The following is an 8,596-nucleotide window of genomic DNA, read 5'->3' as shown; positions in this document are numbered from 1 at the left end:
CCATAAACATTGACAGTCCAAATGTTTTTTTCTATGCTATTATCAAAGGTTGGTTAATATATATATATATATATATGTATATATATACATATATATGTGTATATATATGTATATATATACATATATATATATACCCAAAGGGCTCTTTCTGTGTTTGAAAACATGTTTGTATTGTAGAATTGTTAAAGTTAGAAAGCTCATGATTTGAACGAAAGTACAAGAACTATTGAACTTAAGCCAAAGAAGGTTTACTTATGTTTCATAAAAATTGATGGTTTAAAGGCCTTATGCCGTTGTGTCAATGTACATATACATCTGCATTGGATTATTAGAATGTGAGCTGAAATAATTGTAGTAAAAACAGGTTCGAAGAGTAATGGTTTAGTTAAAACATGAGTTTTTTAAAGTTATAAAATTGGTTGCAAAACTTATTCTACCAGTGTTTTATTTGATCTGAGATTTTTTGATAACAATTTTTTAAGCTACTTACCTCAGGGTTATAAGGGTTATCTGAGGGTTATAAGGGGTTAATCTCATATGTCAGCTTGAGCGGTTTTTAAAGATTCTCCCTGAATCTGCCCATCCCCCTGCATTCCCAGCTCAGCAAGCTCTGCCTCAGTCAGACTGGATATGCAGACCCTCCCTAACCTCAACAGTGAATTCTAATCACACTTTTGCCCAGCAGATAAGACTTGCAAATTTAGTTTCTTAACTCTTCCAGGTATCTGGTTCTTGCAACTTTGTAAATCAGAAAGGGCTTGGGAAACAACTGATCCTTATGTTTGCATTAAAATCTGAGGAATACACAAAAAAGAAATGGTGGGGCCCACTCGCCGCGCCCGCTGCTCCAGTGTGACCGAGGAGGCCAAAAGAGCTACTTTGGACACCACTAGCCCACTGAAAAACTTGCAGTATGTGAACTGAGCGTTTCCGCCAGGCTGCCCATGCGGGGGCCCGGTATTTCTCTAGGTTTTCCCATCTTATGAGCACCATAAAAGGGTAAAAGATTGTAGCGATAGAATTTCAGGCAGAATTTTCCCTGGACTTTATACAGAAACCCAAAACCGCGCGGCCGCTGCTGCGGCCGCACTACCTAATGTCATCTAATCATCAGCAATATGAAATGGTTCCTTAGTAACGGGTTGGACTTTGGGGGGACCAAAAAAGGGTAAAAGTTTGTAGTGACGTGTAATTTCTGGCTGTACTTTCCCTGGACTTTATACAGAAACCCAAAACTGCGTGGCCGTGCGACCTAATATCATCTAATCATCAGCAATATGAAATGGTTCCTTTTTAACGGGTCGGACTTTGGTGGGAAATCCTAACAAGAATAGTAAGTCTTTTGTTGAAATATTGAAGGCAATCAAAGTGGTAGCCATCTCTCTAGATTGAACTAAGCCATATCCCCATGCCGGCTGAGAAGAAATATCCTTCTTTTTCGGGAAGAAACGCGGCGTGGCGTTAACCATAGTATGATGTCCATTAAGTTGACACGAACCTGGTGGCGTGGGAATGGGATACAAGGGAATAAATTATTATGTACATGGAACAGCGGGACGCTGGTGGAATCTCGAGGTGGGGTCGATACCAGCGCACTACTTTTGGTTCCAGAAACTGCTTGCAGACATTCTACCAGACTATCAACTAAGCCAGAGCCCCACGCCGGCTGATGATGGGAAATAACCATCTTTTTTGTTTTTTTTTCCCTTTGTCAGGCAGCGTGGTGATTACTAAACAGGCGTGAACTCGGTGGCGCGGGAGGAGGGGGGGAAATAATAGAAAAGTTATGTAACAAACAGCAGGACTTAATATCTCTACATTCTCAGCAATGGAGACTACCAAATGCTTCCTTGACAGTAGGACTGTCTTTTTCTTTTTTGGGGGAAACCCCAGCAACAATAGCGAGTTATGTGTTGAAACATAGAATGTAACCAAGATAAAGCGTAAACGAAGTGAAACTTATCACTTACAAGGGCAGGGATTGGGGAGGCGGGAGGGGGCGGGAGGTATACTGGGGTGGTTGGTGATGGAATAGGGGCACTGGAGAAGGGAAGGGTGTTTGAGTATTGTATAACTGACATAATCCTGAGAACTATGTAACCCTCCACATGGTGATTCAATAAAATTAAAAAAAAAGAAATGGTGGGAAACCTCCTTGTAGGAGGAAATGTCTCTGCTTATATTTTAACAGATGACAGACCTACTAATACATTCTGGATCCTGCTACGGCCTCATCTGGAGTAAAATTCATCCTCCTGGCTCAGTCTCCAGACCACCTGAGACTCCAACCCTCCAAACGTCAGCCCAGAGCAGATCTCAGCTGGAAGTCACAAGAAAATCTGAAGAAGACTCAGCAAAACAGAACCCACATGGGGAAGCACAGGCTGAATTGGCCTGAGGACTTAGTCTGGGATTTACGGTACCAACCTTATCCTGAACCTCAGAGAACTTTGTACACAAGTGTAAAATCCTTACTGTTTCATGGTAATTTATGAATGTTTTAATCATTAAAAAGTGTTTTCCTAGAAATCAGAATTCTAAGATGTCCCCTGGTTAATTTCTAATGTAAAGTGAACTTTCTCCCAGTGAATATATGTTATAAGAACTTTAGTTGTGATCATCTTTAAAACTTTTTGAAAATCTATAGAACTGATGTAATGCTTTTTGAATGATACTGCAGAGTAGTTTTGTCAAGATAAATGAAAATAAACTGTAATCAATCTACATTGTAAAAACTCTTTAAATATATCTGCAGAATTGTTCTAGTATCCAGACTCCTGTCACAGTGCTCTTAGATAATGGAAAATCAATGTTTTCAACATGGAACTAAATGAATTTTATGTGATGGTCACTGTGCTTCCCTGAATCCTCTACTATGAAGGAGACTCTTTATCCCCACAGGTAACCATCATCCCATTCAGAAGAGGGAGGTGATATCCACTCTAGCCATAGCCACGCTGTTTGGAATTGGACTGGCAGCTGTTTGGAACTGGACTGGCAGGAGCCAGGACTGGTATCAATTCACTCGCAACCCAGCGGAGCAGATTCTCATCCCTTCGAGTAGCTACTGACGAGGAACTGGAGAGGATCGAAACCTCCATCATCATCTCAAGAAATCCCTGACGTTCCTGTCTGAAGTGGTGTTGCAAAACAGGAGAGGACTGGACTTATTATTGTTGCAACCGGGGAGGATTATGTGCTGTCCTAGGGGAGGAATGCTGTTTTAATGATGTTTTTTTGCAGATCACACAGGAGTGGTCCACGATTCCATGACTAAGCTCAGAGTAGGATTTAAGATTACTTACTCCCCTTGCTGGGTCCACTGTCAGCTGTATTATTGTTAGTTTCTGTTGGCCCTTGCGTTTTTAATCGAATCTTGGCTTTTATTAGACAACAAATTCAGCAATTAAAAGCCAAGCCTATATAGGTTCATTATCATTGGCTTGATTTGCAGGACGCTCACACCTCTGTTCAGATTCATACCTCATATTCCCCCAGTTCTTTACCTTGAAGGATGCCGGGCTCCCAAGGATTTCTTCTAGTGGATCAGGTTGCCAGGCAAAGCACTGCAAGGGAGGGCTGATACCTGCTCCCTGTGAGGTATTCCGGTATAGCATAGAGGTTACTCCAAGACCAGGGACTAATGGGGCCTGTGAGGAGCCCCCTGCATAGACCTGATCATCCCTTGCCTCCACTCCCTGCAAAAATGGAGTCTTTTTGTCACAAGGGATACCGAATATGCCTCCCCTGAGCACAGTTAATTTAAAACAAAACAGGGGGAGATGTAGGGAGCCATTTTTCAATCCTGGCTCTTATCTTCAAGTAAGACAGAGCCTGGCACTTCTCAAACAGGGGCTTACTTAAAATTCCTGTAACAAGGATGCCATCGCTGACCCTACTGACCTTCCCGTTCCGCCATTGTTTATACTAGCCGATACCCGTGTCTGACATGATAGATGAACATGTCACGATATGTGATTGACTACTGCTTGTATGGGGTCCGGGCACACATACCATACCACTTCCTGCCTCCCAGCAGGCAAGTATAAATGCTGTAGCTGCCAGTGAATAAAGCTCTCTCGCTCTCTCGCTTTCTCTCTCTGTCCTCTTTCTTGTTGCTTTCTGTCTCTGCGTTTGTTCATTTGGCTGTGTCCCCTCCTCAGCCCCACAAAGGGTCCTACCTGCTGGCCAGGACCGGGACTCTCACAGGCAACCTACAAAATTGGGGAAATACTTCAACTATGTACCTCACAAGTTACTTATACATATATATACATATATACATATAAACATGCTTACAATCCAATAGAAATAAAACACCTAATAACAATATGTTAAAGTGTCAAAGAACCTCTGAGTAGTCAAAGTAATACTAGGGAAAAAGAGATAGAGGTGATCTTTATTTTTTATATTTTTATTATTTTTTAAAATTTTATTGAATCACCGTGAGATAGTTAAAAGTTTTCACGTTTGGGTTACAATCACACAATGATCAGACTATCCCTCCAACGGTGCACATTCCCCACCACCAATATCACTTGTATGCCACCCCTTTCCCACCCTCCCCCTGCCTCCATGGCAGACAATATTCCCCATACTCTCTCTCTACTTTTGGGCATTATAGCTTGCAACACAGACACTGAGAGGTCATCATGTTTGGTCCATTATCTACTTTCGGCATGCATCTCCCATCTCAACTGGTTCCTCCAGCCATCATTTTCTTAGTGATCCCTTCTCTATTCCATCTGCCTTCTCCCTTCCGCTCAAGAAGCAGACTTCCAGCTATGGGGCAATCTTCCTGGCCCTTGTATCTATTGCCTTTGGGTGTCAGTCTCATGTTATGTTATTCTATACTCCACCACTGAGGCACACTGCACACCCAAAGGAGGTGGTTTTTAGACCCAGAACTCCGAGGGACAGGAATCAAGGCAGGCCGCAGCAATAGCAGCCAACATTCAAGACTCGTTTTATCTCCCATTATCCAGGTACAGTCCCAGTGCAAGTGGCATCCAAACCTGCAGCGGCTAATGTGGCCACAAGTTATTCTCCGCCCCCCCCCATGTCCCATAAAAACCATAAATTAGCCTCTTAGGTGAAATTTTCACTAGGGCAGCCCAATCACCAAAACCACATTAAGCCAATAATTTATTAGGCCCACCTCAATTAATATCACACCAAAAACACAATAGTAACAGTGTGTGTGAAAGTCTAAACCACACAGGTCACAATAATAAAGCAATGCAGAAGACCACCAAGCTAAGTTAGCGAAGAAACTAGCCCAGAATACCCAACCAGTAACAGTGAGCTAGACAACATCTCTGACAAGGAATTTAGAAGGGAGCTACTGAGGACGCATGGGGATTGGAAGGATTAACATTGTCAAAATTCCAATACCCCTCAAAGTACTGCACAGATTCAATGCAGTCCCTATTAAGAATACCCATGACATTTTGCAAAGAAATAGATCAAACATTCCTCAAATTCACATGGAACAACATACCCCATGAATAGCTAAAGCAATCCTTGGGAAAAATAATATGGAAGGCATCAACTTTCCCAACTTCAAACTGTACTAGAAAGCGGTAGTAATTAAAATAATTTGGTATTGGAATAAAGACTGACCCACAGATCAACGGAACAGAGTGAATATCCTGACAATGACCTTCAAAATATATAATCACCTAATCTTTGATCAAGGAGCAAGAAATATGAACTGGTGCAAGAAAAGCCTCTTCAACAAACAGTGCTGGGAAAACTGGGCAGCTATTGAACTCACATCTGTTTCTAATGCCAGGCACAAAAGACAGGTGAAAATGGATTAAGGACCTTGATATCAGACCTCAATTAATAAGATACATGGAATAAAATATGAGCAGAACTGTCCATGACACTGAAATTAAAGGCATCTTCAAAGATGAAATACCACTGACCAAAGCAAGTGGAAGCAATGATAAACAAATGGGACTACTACACACTTAAAAGTTTCTGCATCTAAAAAGAAACAGTGACAAAGATACAAAGATAGCCCACAGATTGGGAAAAACATTCACCCAATACCCATCTGATAAGAGGTCAATAAACAAGATATATAAGGCACTGGGAAAAGTTTGAGGCTCTTCCTATTCCTGGAGTGTGCAGATATCATTGGGCTACACTAGCACGCGACAGGGACAAATGGAGACGTTACTAGTGCCTGCTTGAGCAAATCGAAGATCAACGGGAAGACAAGTGATACAAGTGATAAGGCACTGGGAAAAGTTTACCAAAAAAATCCAACCCTATCAAGAAATGGGGACAAGAAATGAACAGAAAATTTCTCAAAGAAGAAATACAAATGGCCAAAATGCTCATGAAAAAATTCTCTGCATCTCTAACCATCAGGAAGATGTAAATCAAAACAGCAGTGAGATATTATCTCACACCACTTAGATGGGCATACATAAAAAAGAACAAGAGCAACCAATGCTGGCATGATGTGGCGAGAAATGCTAAGTGAGATGAGTCAGAAGGAGAAGTACAGACAGAATGATTGTACTCATTTGTGGGATATATAAAAAACACATAATACAAGACCAGTACTCAAGAACTGGTAGAAGAAACAAGCTAGAAAGCAGTTGGGATAGAGTGGGACCAGTATGACAAAGATAGTTGGAAATAATCACTCTAGATAAGAAATGTGTGCTGTTTGTATGTTTATTGCAGCACTGTTCACAATAGCCATAATCTGGAAACAACCCAAGTTCCTGAGAACAGATGACTGGTTAAAGAAAAGTTGGTTCTTCTACACAATAGAATACTATAAAGTCATGAAAATTGCTTATAAGTGGATTGACATAGAGAGTACAATGCTAAGTGAAATGAGTCAGAAAGAGAGGGCAGACATATAATGACTGCTCTCATTTGTGGAATACAAAATAAAATAATCAGAGACTAACACCTTAGGACAGTAGAGATAAGGGCCAGGAGGATCACTCCATGGTTTGGAAACACCTGCCTCATGTGCTGAGGGAAAAGGCAGTTGGGATGGAGAAGGACCACTAAGTCAATGATGTTTGGATGGATCGCTCGGGATGGGATATGTCTGTTGAAAGTAGACAAAGGACCAAATATGATGACCTCTCAGTATCTGTATTGCAAACCATAATGCCCCAAATTAGACAGAGAGTAAGAAGGCAGGTGTCTGTCATAGTGGCAGGCAATTGGGGTGGGGGTGGTGGGAGGTATACTGGGAACATTGATGATGAAAAATGCGCACTGGTGGAGGGATGGGTGTTCGATCATTGTATGACTGAAGCTCAATCATGAAAGCTTTGTAACTCTATCTCACAGTGATTCAATAAAAATTTTTTAAAAATAATTTTGTGTTGATTACAGGTTAATTATCAAACATGACAACTTAGTACCTGTATGGCAAACCATATTGCACCAAAGCTGAAAGAGACAGACAGACACAGAGAGAGAGACAGAGAGAAAGATTGAGAGAAAGAGAGAGGAAAGTGCCTGCTATAGAGACAGGCTTGGGGGAGGGTGGCAGAAGACTGGGGACATTGGTGGTGAGAAATGTACTGGTGGAGGTATGGGTGTTGGAACACTGTGTGACTAATACCGGACCATGATCGGCTTTGTAACTCTGTATCCCTCAGTGATTCAATTAAAAATTTTTAAAAAAATCTTGGAAGAAGCAATGAACAGAAACTTCCCCAATACTAAAAGGTATATAAAATGCTCTGCATCAGGGAAATGCAAGTTAAAAAGTTAAAACAAGATATCACCTCACAGCAGTCAGACTAGCACATATCAACAAGAAAAAAATAACAGACTCAGTATTCCTGGGGCTGCAATGATTCACAGAGATACCTACATGAGTTGTAAAATAAAGAGCTTTTAAACTGAACAATGAAGAAATCGGTTTTTGGTGTAATAATCTTACATGTTAATCCCAATGACCCTAGAATTAGCTGGTAACCACTGTAAGGGTATAAAAGATGAGTTAGGATAACTCTGATTTCTGGCAGAGCAACCAGGTTTCACTATTACCTGGAATGAAGAATGAAATTAAATATTATTTCTAATGCATCATTCTAAGTTCCACTTATAAATCCGTATAGATAGGATCTCAAGGCCCTCCAACTTTTAACCGACTAGTAATGGAACAAGTTGTCGATGCAAGACTACTATTTTGGGTGAGCTAGCAGTATGAAGCAGATTTTATTTTTGGAGCCTCTGCTGTCCCCCAATTCTAATTAGAAATCTGTAGATTTACATTAATAAGAGAATGAGACTTTGGAGCTACCAGAGTAGGAGAAACAGAGAGGTTCCAGGGACAAAAGCTTCTTCAGTCTAGATATTTACAGGCGTGGATGGTCAAGGACTCCTTGGAGAAACTGTCTTGGATCTGGAAGTCTAGGGAACCAATTTTACCAGAAACAAAGCAAAGATATGGAGACTGTTAAGGGTTGGCCTGGCTTGGCCTGGCTTGGCCTGGCCCGGGATGGTGAGTGGAACAAAATAAGCAAGTTTCAGAGGGGAGGTCCCCAACTTCGGCTTAGTTTACTGGGCTTAGTAAACGAAGGAGAAAGGTCAGAAGAGGAAAGGC

Source organism: Sorex araneus, chromosome X, assembly GCF_027595985.1.
Source record: "Sorex araneus isolate mSorAra2 chromosome X, mSorAra2.pri, whole genome shotgun sequence".
Taxonomy (NCBI): domain Eukaryota; kingdom Metazoa; phylum Chordata; class Mammalia; order Eulipotyphla; family Soricidae; genus Sorex; species Sorex araneus.
The sequence above is the reverse complement of the archived record's forward strand: the minus strand, read 5'-3'. Positions refer to the sequence as shown.